We start from the raw sequence: 13,581 nt of genomic DNA, 5'->3' as shown, positions 1-13,581 counted from the left end.
AGTGGCAAAACTTATTACTTTGACAGAAAATAATAACTATTAGCAAAACCAAAATTCATTCTTGAGTAACAAATCGTCTCAAAAGTAGTCCGTGTAAAACGCGTAATTTTTTAATCCATTTCCTTTTTGCCGCCATTCAATTTATGAAAGTTGTAAAACACCTCCGGGTCCACGCCATTAAACCATGCCGACCATAAAACGTAAACAATTTAATTAAAGTTCCTTCTTAATATGTGTTGCGATATATTGTCAGTCATGTTGACCTGTTATGCTCAAAGAAAAGTCGTCCTTGGCGCTTGAATTATTAATTTATATTAAATATTGGATGGAATAGTAAATAATAAATAAGTAACCCCGAGTACAATTATTCCGTTCTGTAATAATTGTACGCGATGCATAATTGACAAGTCCTGTCTTATTTGTAGTTCTAGTGAAATATTAACGCAATGTTCGAATGAGAAGAAGACGGTTTTAATCTTTATTTTAGTCTCAACGGCTTTGCTGGTAAATGAATTTTTTTCAGGACCTTCCTGCACAATAATTCTGCATAATAAACCTTTAAAATTATCTGAAGGCATGCCGTCTGTTTTGGTTAGTTCAGCTTCAGCATGACGTAGAAAATGTGTTTGTGTGGTCTAAAATTAATGCCCTTGATTTAAACGTCCAAAAATTGTGGTAGTATTAGTTTACTCGCTCAGCGAATGTTGCTCAGAACCAATACAGTATTAATAATGCTGAAATCGAGGTTGCTACAAGCATTACAATTTAGGTGTTTTCTTTGATTGTAAACTAACTTTTGTGGATCATTTTGCAGTAATTATAAATAGAGCAATGCGAAACCCTGGTTTTATACTATGCAAAACCTACTCGACTTTACCCTCCTTTACGTTTGTTTAGTAAGTTCTGGAATTAAATGATTTAGTGGTATGATCGCCGTACTATATCTATCATATAAATAACAATGAAGCTATTAACAGAGCAGAGGTTAATACCTACAATGTTTTCATATAAATCACAATGTGATTAGAACCGCATTTCAAACTGACTCTCTCAGAGTTTCGCATTCCTTTCCATAGTGCTAATTACGGAGTGTACTTCACATAGTGACCACATAAATAGCATTCAACGCTGGCAGAAGAAACTGCAATTAACAAAGCCATCAAAAATCATCATACACTTGTTGATGTTCAGTATTCCATTCCACGAATTCTCTTCGCTGTTTATGGGCATTAGGCTAATTGAATTTGGTTAGTATGGAGACACATATCCTTTGTGAGTAAAAGCTGTAAAGAGCTTCTTGAAATTTCCAATCCTTGTTTACGACACCGAATTGATGTTCCTAATTTATCACCACCACCTTAGCATACTGCTTCGATATCGACATTTGAACGGCTTGTTGTTGGGCCACCGATGTGGTTAAGATCTCCAACTGCTCCAGTTTTATTATTTTTGAAATATGGCTCAATAATGAAAACACGTTGTAAACAGTTCATTCTTCAGGGTTGCCAAAAATTCACTACAAAAACGGCGGAAAATTAATTTTGGGAGATCCGTTATTCCCATCATCAGAATCTTGGGGTATTGATATATATTTTATATGAATATAAATTATAGATGATAGAGAGTTTTCATTTTTTATTAATACAATAAAATTTCCTTTTAAAAATCCTTGTTAATCAAAGCACAACGTCAAACTATGATCATTTTTAAGCTTTTATTATATTAAACCCTGCTTGGTATATGAAAGAGATTGAGACTACCATAGCGTCACAGCTGGGAAATTCAAGCGTAACCGGGAAGCATCGAGATATCAAACGTAAGCCATTATAATGCGATGTGTTAGAAGCACCGTTATGTGAAATTCATTCTATTGCCGCCCAAATGAGATCCTTTGCAATTCACAAATAACTTTTGGCGCTCCAACATTGTGCCACGTGCCTCTTAAACTACGTACCGTTTTAACAGAGCAGGTTTACAAATTACTATGTTCAATATTAAAAAAAAAGTTTTCAAGCTATAATATTAACCTTACTGTAATTAACAATCCAACAAGTTACAAAAATGCTTATAAATGGATCAATCAGCTTATTGCATAGAAATCTGACTCAATTAGGCTGGTCTGAGAAACATAAATCCCAACAAGTGCTCAAAATGAAGTCCGGGATTCTCTCGACAAATCTTCTCTTTCTATACTTATTTTTGTCTCAGGGATAGCTGCACTTTCTAGCCAAAGTCCATTCATATCGTGTCTAAAAATGTGGAAAATTGCCAATAGTGAGATGAGCTCCTAGTACATATTCTTAGTCATCTACCCCCAAGTGGACCGCTGGTAAGGAGATAAACTGATTAACAGGAGTTCCCTTCTCCTTTAAAAACTATGCCGTCGTCGACAACTTTCATATAGAAGAATGTGTAAAAACATTGGGCTTTTTCAAATTTATGATGCTTTATGAAAATAAGAACGTATTGTTCAAAAATGTTTCAAAGAAACTTCCACAGGCTACTGTAATAATATTCACAAATCTTCTGGATTCCTGCTGCGCCGGTTGTTTATACATCTTGTTGTCTATAAATCAAACTAGATATATTAAAATTTGAGAATCTGGAACCAAACCTTTTCATCTTAATTAAAAAATACTTGTCTGGAATATATTTTTTTTGCAATGGAAAAATTTACGAACTAACCTTGGGAACAGCTACGGATTCTTCGACACCTATCTAAAATCAAAATTATGGAAACGCTACGTTGATGATACTTCAACCCTCTTGTTTACAGAGCCGTAAAACTCAACCCGAGTCACTGAACCCAGAATTAAAACACCTTACATCTGCTTTTATCTCTAATAATTTCCACATTGGATATTAAACGTTCCATCACAAAAATACACTTCATCACAACATTCCAAAGACAAGTCCGAAAGCAACCAAACACTCTGTTTGCCTTCCTTACATTCAAAACATCAGTGACCATATATCAAAAGTTATTGAGAGTTGTCCAAAAATCTCCCAAAGACAAAATTCCGTTTGATATTCCAGGAGTTTACAGCATTCCAAGCATATTCGGTCAAGAAAACATTGGAGCGAACGGAAAAAAAATATTAACTAGAAATCTATAAGCAACCAATCTTAACCGCGACTCATGTCTTTACCTTTCACCGATATAGGAATCAGTTATCCGAGACAATGTTCATGTCCCTCCCTTAGCTCCTCCGCCCATAAAAGCAGGTAAAAAGTAGAATACGACCCAGTTTCAGTTTAGCTCTGAAGAAGCCAACAGAATGATTGGCGAAACATTAGCTGGTATGTTTTATGCACTACCGATATTGTCAAAAAGTTTGACAGAAATGCTAACGCATTTTAACTATGCAGAATTTGTCTCTGGGTCATATTTATCAAAAAATTCAAAATTCGTGTTGTACATTTGTATGGTTTCGCAAACGGTCATTGTTTTGCTTGAAATATATAATTTTTAATTAACAGATCAGCCCAGAAATTTTTCTCAAATATGGGGATTGAGTACATAAATTTATAAAAATATAATTTTCTTATATTTCAACGAAAGTATAATCACATCTTACATACGTTTAGGAAGTTAAACATTTTATATATATATATATATATATATATATATATATATATATATATATATATATATATATATATATATATATATATATATATATATATATATATATATAAGTTAAAAAATAAATAAATATCCCGAAGGCAGACATATAATCATAATACTCGATTCAAAAAAGAGTTAAACATTCCACTGCCTTTTTTTAAAAGTGTTTTTCATTCCAAGCCAGCAAACTGTATAACAATATTCCTAACAACTTTAAACCTCGGACCTTAAATTATTTTAAGTTTAAATATAAACAATTTTTATTATTCCAACAAGAGTAACATATACTATAGAATCTAGCACTTGTTATTGCTTATTCCTTTCCTTCTATCCACCTATCTATCCATTGTATAGCCTAGCCTTAGGCATAATAACGGGTAATTCCACATTACAATCTGAAATATTTTTGAAACGCCACTGTATTTGTTTATTATCATATGAGATTTCTAACCTCAAAACATAAACAAAATTAGTCATGGAGCAATATAGGACTGAACAACGTGTAAAAATTGTACAAGCCTATTATGAAAATGGTCGATAAAAAAAATGCATTTCTGGCTCTACATGAATTTTTCGGAGCGCACAATCGACCTTCTGAGAGGACAACTTGGAATGTGATTCAAAAATTTGAGCAAACTGGATCTGTAACTAACCTCAAAGTCCCTCAACGTGCTCGTGCAGGTCGGTCAGATCAAAATATTGCCATTGTTCGCGAAAGTGTAGCCGAAGATCCAAACACATCGATTCGTCATCGATCGCAGCAAGTGGGCCTTACTCAACCACACAGCGAATTTTAACGAAAGACTTGCATCTACACTCATATAAAGTCCAAATAACTCGTTAGTTGAAACCTCGAAATCATCAACAACGCCGCGTGTTTCTAGAATGGATACGAGAACAAGGGGTTCATTTTTCAAAGAAAATCATCTTTAGCGATGAGGCACATTTTCACGTTGATGGCTTTGTTAACAAACACAATTCTCGTATTTGGAGATTAGAAAATCCAAGAGAGATTGTTCAAAAAGCAATGCATCCTCAAAAAGTGACTGTTTGGTACGCATTTCCGTGCGGAGGCATAATTGGCCATTTTTTCGAGAATAATGCGGAGAACGCTGTTACTGTGTTCGTTATCGAAACATGATATCTGATTTTTTCTGGGAGCAGTTGGAATGTATGGACATTGAAGGTTTGTGGTTCCAACAGGATGGAGCCACTTGTCACACATCGAGAGAAACGATGCAATTGCTGCGGGGCAAGTTTCCTGGTAGGATTATCTCACGTAACGGCGATATCAACTGGCCTCCGAGATCATGTGATCTTACTCTCATAGGCAAGTGGCAAATTAAAGTGTTTGTATATTTTTATATTCTTCCAAGTTTTTTTAATTATTTTAATGTGGAAACCCTTATTGAATCACCCTTTATATTAATTACAATTAGTGTTGGTTCATATTCGTGTAGTCTGAGTGTAAGAATAGTCCATTGGCTAAACTTCGCCCCGAAATAGAGTATATATATCGAAAGACTTATGTTATACATTGTCGATTGATTTATCTCAATAACGTCGATTATTACTATATGAGGCTGCCTGTTTTAAAGGGCTATCCTGCCAGTACTTCTTGTCCTGCGAGGTCTAAAGCCCCACATTAAAAAACTTTTCTTTATTTTCTTCAATCTTTAAACTGGATACTATATGGGCTATCTCACAATTATTCTTTGTTCGTCTATCTTTTCCTGTAGGTTAAAGCACCACCGCATTGGAACTGTTGGCACAATAACTTATCACATCCTAAACGAATAACAGAATATATATTTTTTAAATAATATAATACAGTTTCATGATTATTAGTTAATATCGACTTTTTTCAGGGGGTGCCAAAAAAGTGTAGATTTTTCGACATTTAACAATGGTGTAAAATAGTTTTTTTAATAGAACACTGTCTAATAAACTTATAATACTTAAATACAACAGAACTACGAATATTCTACTCATCCACTTGATACCAACATACAGGGTATTGCATTAAAAAACAAAATATCTGTCACCTAGGTTTTCATCATTATTAAAATTTCAAAGCTAAGCACAGTTTTGAGAAACCCTGTATAAATCGACATTACTACATACACATGCAGGGTAGCTAACTAGTGCGGGATTCTTTTATATCTCCACAAGAGTTTATTCTAGTTAAATAGTTACCATTATACAGGGTATCTCATAAGTCTCTCGCAACTTATTTTAAATGGAAAGCCCAGTATATTATTTCGTAACTAACCAAACCTAACCCGAAAAAGTGTCTTGGCTGGATTACTGACCAAAACAAATATTACACTTTTTTTTCAAGTCATGGTAGTCTCAGTAATTACTTATCAACTTGTGAGGGGTTCGAATTCGTAACAAAGTGATTCATCTGAAATTCCAAAGGTGCATTGATTTTCGAGTAAATTTGTCGACGCTGCATTTGCCAAAATATGTTATCTATATCTATTAGAGTCGTTAGTTAAATTCGAAAAAGATTCCATTCTAAATTATTCAGAACTTTTTGCATTGAACAATTTCTTTAAAAAATGATTACTCGTTCAATAGCAAGTTTCTATGATTGCATACTAGAAAAGGGACCTTTGCGCCTGTAAACAAATATCACTTTAACTCTAATTTTCGAGATCTAATTGTAAAATTTTACTAATTTCTAATTATTAGTACCTAATATCTGTCAGATGTAATTTTACTTTAATTATAACCGAGGTAATTCCAAATAAAAAGCATTGAAGGTTTAATTGCCATGTCTACTTGTACACTTGGCTAGTCATTGTACACGTGCTGTTTCGAAAATTTTCGGTTAATGATTTTAGTTTTTTACAAGTTCATTTCTCAACGGAACTTTTCGAATTACATCTTTTGTTAAAATAACCAACTTTGTATAATTTAGGGGACCAATGTATAATATCCCAAAGACTACAATTTTTATCAAAAAAGAAAAAACAACAGAGAAAAAATTATGCACAATAAAATATTTAAAAAAAACTGCGACATTTATAAAAATAAACATGGCGTAACAAAAGTCCCGATATTTTCACACAAAGAATCTGTTTGGCGTAAAATGTAGCAAATTTATTTAAAAAAACCGAATTTGTTTTTTTTTTTACTTTTAATACGTGCTTGGACAATATTTCAAAAGTAATTTACACAGTGGTATATAAAAAATGATACTTAATAATATGCTTGTCTATTATTTTTCCAAATATGGATCTGTGAAAAGAACTCACAATTTTTAACTATATATAGATGAACTATAGATGAAAAAAAAATCGGTGGTTTGATCTTGGCATAGCAGAGAACTTGACCTTTAAATAGATGTAGAAAGTTAGCATTACTACTCTTTTTGTCGTAAATTTGTCGTAAAAGAAAAAAAACGTCTGGTAATGCTTACTTCATACAGAAGTTAATATCAAAAGCAACCCTTAGAATTGCAGAATATTTTATTCGTGGATAAGGTGTGAATTTTTGGTCGTAAAAATAAAAAGTTGTCGCATAGCAGTTTATAATAAAAAGTTACAATTATAACAATAATAAGTTAAAAATTGCAATTTCAATTTTTCTGCGGCTTTATTCATTTATTAAAAAAAATAGGTCCATTTTTTTCTTTTAGGACTAATTTACGGCAAAAAAGGTACACAATAACAAAAACAAATAAAATATCCCAGAAAGAGTAAATTTAAAGGGTGGTATAACTTCCACATCATGTTAGCATTACCAAGGATTAGCAGTGGTAAGGCTAACTTCCTATACGTCCTTCAAGGGTACAAAAATAGCAGCGTCCGCAGTGCGGGCGAACCACGACCTTGAAAGGGCGAGCACACTTACATGGTCAGTCAATGTTCGAGACCAGTTCACACTACTTTTAATTTGACAAGCAATATCTATTGCCTTATTTACTTGTCGGTAAGGGCTAAAGTTAGTTAAAAAAGTATTTAAACATTTATTTAAAATGTAATAACTGTGATCGTAATGTAAATTCGTTGCAATCGAAATATGGTCAACGCATAACATAAAACAAAATTGGTAAAGAGAAAAGCGTTACATTATTTTCAAATGAATCACTCAGCCTTTTATATAATACAAAATAAATGCGATTTCTATTGGAGAGAGAGTTTCTTGTCCCGGTGATCCGAATGAACCGAAGAAATTATGAAAATACTATTTTTCTTTCACATAACAATCAGTTTTCGTCTCGGTGACTTACCACGAAGCCCACTTTATTTACAATTCGAATAAAATTTCCCGTACAACGTTTTAAACAGCGCACCTGTTAAACCAAATCAGGTTTTAATTTTTACCTGAATACGAAAGTCCAGAAGCCCGATCTTCGATTTCAGTTTACATCGATGGCGACTTTTTCCAAACAATCGGCACGCTTCGAAGTTTCGTCAGCAAATGTTACGCGGATCGCTGAGTTAACGATATGGCCACGCACCCATTCATAACACGTACTAACCTCCTGACGCTACCGGACTGACCGAGAAATGAAAACCCCCGTTCAGCTGTCTCCGCCGGCTCAGCGCACTCTCCCCCGTTCCGTCACACCGACTATTTTTATTATTTTCATTATCGAATTGTGGGGACGGGCACCTTAACGCAGCCTTCGGCGATAGTTCTTAGAACAGGTTTGTTTACGTAGGTCTGCACTTTTACGGCCTATTATGCCGGCACACGAAACTCGGACTAATAAAATTTGTTTCAAATACTAGACCGTCATCAAGAATACTTTTAAGTCCACTTCACGCCGACAATTTTTTCATGGATTAATTGGTAAAGACGTCATTTTTGTTTATCTTTGTTTAAACAACCAGCGGTGACAACAAACTTTGTCAGTATACCCTAAATGGGTATTTCAATGAAACACGTAATTATTCGATCATAAAATCTGAAGATCATTTTTATTCTTGAACTACTCAGTGTAACTAACCCCTCTTTTTAATCGTACCATCTGACAAACCAAATCAATAATTCCCGTCTTTTAAGGCCCCCACAGACGCTCAGTTTTTTAATACAGGCCGCCTGTGCAAACCTAGTTTGTGCAGGCATATCGGGGCGTTTGTGTGAACGTCCGGTCGACTGCGCAGGCCGTTGGCCTATCCTGAGCAAAATCAGACCGTGCTTGAATTTAGCCTGCGCAAACTTGGAAACCTGAACGGGGCAATCCAAAAATAGTAAGCCACGAAATGACGAATCTTAACAAACAGTTTTTAAGCGAATTTATTGAGGTATACAAAAGCTTACCATGTTTATGAAAAATAAAGAGTAAATAATACAGTGACGGAAACAAAAAATCCGCAGCCTATGATGTGTTGGTCGAAAAACTCAAAGAAGTTGATACGGGAGCAAATAGGGAAGCCGTAGTTAAAAAAATAGCTGTTAACCGCTCATGGCATGAAATTCATTGCCTCATCCATGTGTCTTACTTTTGAATTAAAGGAGAAAAGAGTTTCAATAATTTCAAGTCGGTTGTCTCGTTCATTCTTAGGTAGTTAAACCAATCCTGCTTCTCTAGTTTCAAATCAGCAAGCAAATTGACATGGGAGTAATCGTTTCTTTTGAGTAACCAATCTTTGGTCCATTTGCTTCTTTGAACTCACCGTTGTTTTTTTTGCTTTTTCTTTATTGCACAGGCAAGCACAATGCAATGTAATGCCGTGTCTCTAGAATCCATTTTCTTTTACTAAGTATAGAAAAACCGTGCCAAAACTAGTGAGTGTGAATTTACCCAGTTGGCTGTATAGACAGAACTGTGTTATAAACCTGCGTGTGTGTGGGACAGGCAATAGTATAGTTAAACTGCACAAATTGGCCTGCACAGTTGGTCTGTGGTAAAAAAATGAACGTCTGTGGGGGCCTTTATACTTATAGTATTAAGTTTCTTTCGCCCAACAAAAAATATTTTCACGACCGACGCTGTTCATTGAATATTGTGCTTTGTGGAGCGAGCTTCGGAACAAGTAACTGTTTCCCTTACGAATTTTGTGAGCACTACGACGTGATCTAAATGTATTTATTATCTTTACCTATAGGATACATTGCCTTTGTTCTTTCCTTCTACGTCATTGATATAGGCAAAAATTAGGCAACAAACTACGTATTTTTTTACAAATCGTTTCATTTTGGAGAGCCAATAGTTTCGTTTTATGTTCTCTAAAGGAATGCCGAATTAAAAATTGCCATAATCATCGTGCTTTCAAATCTGTCATCGGCCGCCTCTACTGTTTGGAACAAAATATCTTGATTCAACTCAATATTGACGCAATAATGTTTAGGTATCTTCTTATCTTTATTCTTTAAAATATATACAATTTTCTTCGTCCTGACTTTGAACGACTTTTGTCCCGTCTACCTCTGTTAGATTCATGATCGTGTTCACATTGATTGGGTTTCTACTCAAATAATCCATGTGACTCATCTGGCTTCCTGGTTTGTAGCGTACTCCAAACTTGAACTATTGTAGTTTCACTTGCAATAAACGGGAGAAAAGCCGGTTTTGTGGTAGCTGTCCTTACAGCTGAACAACCCGTGTATAATAAAAATTCTTTTCCCAAATGTCTAAGAGCAAAAACTACATGGTTTCCAGTTCGGAGCTATGATACTTGCTTTGTTCTAAGGTGCACTGTTTGCTAAAATATGCTATGGGATATTTTCCATCCTTGTGAACTTGATCAACAGGATCTTGCACTAGTAATCTCTTTACTGGTTCAATACCAGCGGATATAGTTCCTCAAAAAATTGTTAAAGGTCGCACGTTCTATGGATTTTCGAAAATACTCCGTTAAGCCGAAAAATTGTGGAAGTTGTATTACATTTCGGTGGGATTCTGGGTCTAACACAGCTTGAGCCTTTGATTGCGAAAGTCGTACATCATCCTGGTTAATCTCTCTTCCAAGGTATAACAGTTTGTTTTGAAAATTGTAGTGTTAAAATGCTCTTCCGAAAAAGCTGCAATGCAGCCGATATTATGATGTCATCCAAATAACAAAGAGCTGTACCAGGTAGTTCATCAACCTCTGAAAAACTTATTGGACATTCCCGGAAATCATTCTTAGAATTTCATATTTGCCATCTGGGATAATGAAGCCAGTTTGCTCTAAGGAACCCTTAGCCATAATATCCAGAACGTACAACAAACGAAGTGAATATTTAAAAATTTCTTAATTTTCCGATTTGTTCATCCATTATATTTTTGCTTTAATTAGAATGGCGTTAAGGGATCTATAATAGATACCAAGTCTCCGATTTACATTTCGCTTGCGTACAAGCACAACCGAGCTCACATATGCTCACATATTGGATTATTTCCTTCTCCTAGCTAAACTGGAATTCTTCGGGATAAAAGGTACTGCTCTTTATTTTGTAAAAAAAATTCTTGGTCAGAGATGCCAAAGGGTAGAGTTATAGGAAATACTCATTCATATGCCATTGCTTTGGAGAAGACTGTTCCCCAAAGGAATATTCTGGGACCTATTCTGTTCTCAGTGTATACAGCTGAATTCTTTACTTTTCTTAAATTTTGTAAATCTCATCAATACGCCGATGATACTAAGTTAAATTTATCTTTTGTTGTTAGTGAGGCTTTAAATGCCGCTACTAAAATAAATTTAGATGTAAAAAAAATTGCGGAGGTATCTGCAGCTCACAACCTCTTATTGAATACTATCAAAACGCAGATGTTAATATTTGGAAATAAGAGGGAAGATATTATAAAAAAATTTAGGATGACTTGCGGTTTTCTAAACATGTTGGCTTGGTGTTACACAAATCCTTCTATAAGTTGAGGACATTGTATATTCATAAACTTTTTCGCAGTAAAAGAGTCAAACTTAAACTCTGTGACATGTTAATTTTATCCCATGTCGCTTATTGTCTATTGGCAAGCTATACTTAATCGAGATGAGGACAGACTTCAACGAATGCTTGTATTCGTTTTAGTTACAATCTCAAAAAGTATGGCCATATTTCACAGTGCTTCTCTGATTCGGGTTGGGTCAAGCTGGAGGACCGATATAAAGTTCAGTCAGTCGCGTTTGTTTTTTTACTAAACTCCAAGCCAACGTACTTGTTTGATAAACTTTGCAGAGGAAATGATATTCATAATCGAGACACATTAAGACCGCGCGTAACTATCAAAAGCGTATGAGTTTATAAAGGGCGCAAATTGCGAATGTCGCCACTTTTGTATTGTTACTTATTTTGCAATATTTTCATTCTCAATAAAGACAGTTTATTATTATTATTATTATTATTATTATTATTATTATTATTATTATATAAACAGGTTATCAAGTAAATGCTGTAGATTGTACTTACGATCTTCTAAAAGCCGGAAAATGTTTTGACTTACTGGTACTGTAGTCTTGACATTTATTGTCATTACATTGCATGTGACTATCTCGAAAACTTTGTATTGTTTCTTAAACAATGTGTTGTTGTTCACAATATTGTCAAGGGCCGACTTGTTACTAATTACACTCGCACACATGTATTTCATCCGTCTTTTCCACTTCCACTCGCAAATCCGATACCGAGTCATCGTCTCTAGCATTTTTTTCACTAGAACTACCTCTCTGGTACACAATTTTAATTGGTCTTTCTTTGAATCATCAATATTTAGTTTTAATTCGCCCCTCGGGTATATTTCAAGACTATTTAATTTGTCCAGCTTTGTTTTTAAACAGTCAAAAACTTCCCTTAACAATGCTTTTAGTCCATTCCGACTACTATACGAAACTTCCTAATGCAATAAGCACTGATTTCTGCGGCCCGCTAAATTTTATAAGGCATATTTCGTGGGAACCTTCCAACTTTTTAAAATTAAGCTCGACTTTTTCAAAATTCTAATCAATTTATTGTTTTATTTTAGCATTTTAGCATGTTATGAGTTATGATAAGCCCAGTATAATGGCAACTATTTTTACCTCATGCAACACTTACAAACAAATTTTGTATTTAAAATTGTTCGATACCAGAAACTTTTATCATATAAAAATATTCCATAATAATGAGCTACTCTGTATATGCCTTATGTGAGGACAGTAACACAAGCTTGGACACAGTAAAGTAAAGCATCTGCTTTGCCAATAACCGTAACTTTAACAAACGGTACCTTGTTCCTAGAAAATTTAGCCAAAAAAAATAAATGGAATAACGGCAATTTTTACTTAATACTTTATTCCGATTACAAATGATGGCGTCAGAAATCAAATACCTTCTAGCTTACCTTTGTGTCGATGAACACAAAATTATTCGCGAAAAGTTACTGTAGACTGAAAAAATTAATTTCACATAATAAACCATCAATCACTGTATACACACCTTGGTAATTATTTGTCTAGTGTGATACATGTGACCTCAGGGATTCCGCAGGGGTCCTGCTCATGGTCCAACACTTTTTAATCTTTTAATAAACGACATATTTGGACCACTTTTGGTGATGATGTGATATTTAGAGTTATTAATTGTAATTTTTTTACTATAAATTTAGAAGTACACAGAGTGTTCCGAAGGAAATGCGAAAATTTTAAGGGGTAATTTCTTGTTTGTAGTTTGCTATACAAACGTCGAGTGAAAAGCCCACCATTAGGGAGATATCGGGATATAAATGTGGCGAAAAATATTATAAATATTACAAAAACATTATAAAAACACACTTAGTGCATATTTTTTAAAAATTAAATTATTCATCCTTAAGTAAATTTAGGGAAAAACATTTAAAATATATTGTTTATTTGATGTTTTAGTCAGAAACTTTTGTCTCCTGCATTTTTTTCAAAACACTTTTGCAAATAAAAAAAAATCAAGGCATAACATTACCTTATTTGACATTGCTCAGTTAGTTTGAATACAAAATAGGGCTAATTTAATCAAAAATTTATTATCTAATCATTTAAGTGTTCAATAATAATTTAATAACG

The 13,581-nt window shown here is 34.1% G+C and overlaps 1 protein-coding gene across 1 annotated transcript in view; it reads right to left on the bottom strand.

Annotated features, from left to right (window-relative positions):
* The window catches only part of LOC132703807 (diacylglycerol lipase-beta-like), a 58,880-nt gene extending 50,680 nt beyond the window's left edge, over positions 1-8,200 (bottom strand). The window contains exon 1 of the mRNA XM_060673294.1: positions 7,963-8,200. The gene's annotated coding sequence lies outside the window, so the exon portion shown is untranslated. The remainder of the gene's footprint in view (positions 1-7,962) is intronic.
* Positions 8,201-13,581: the final 5,381 nt, after the last annotated feature.

This window comes from Cylas formicarius, unplaced genomic scaffold (genome assembly GCF_029955315.1).
Source record: "Cylas formicarius isolate icCylForm1 unplaced genomic scaffold, icCylForm1.1 PGA_scaffold_6__28_contigs__length_40554024, whole genome shotgun sequence".
NCBI classification, from domain to species: Eukaryota; Metazoa; Arthropoda; class Insecta; order Coleoptera; family Brentidae; genus Cylas; species Cylas formicarius.
The sequence above is the reverse complement of the archived record's forward strand: the minus strand, read 5'-3'. Positions and strand labels throughout refer to the sequence as shown.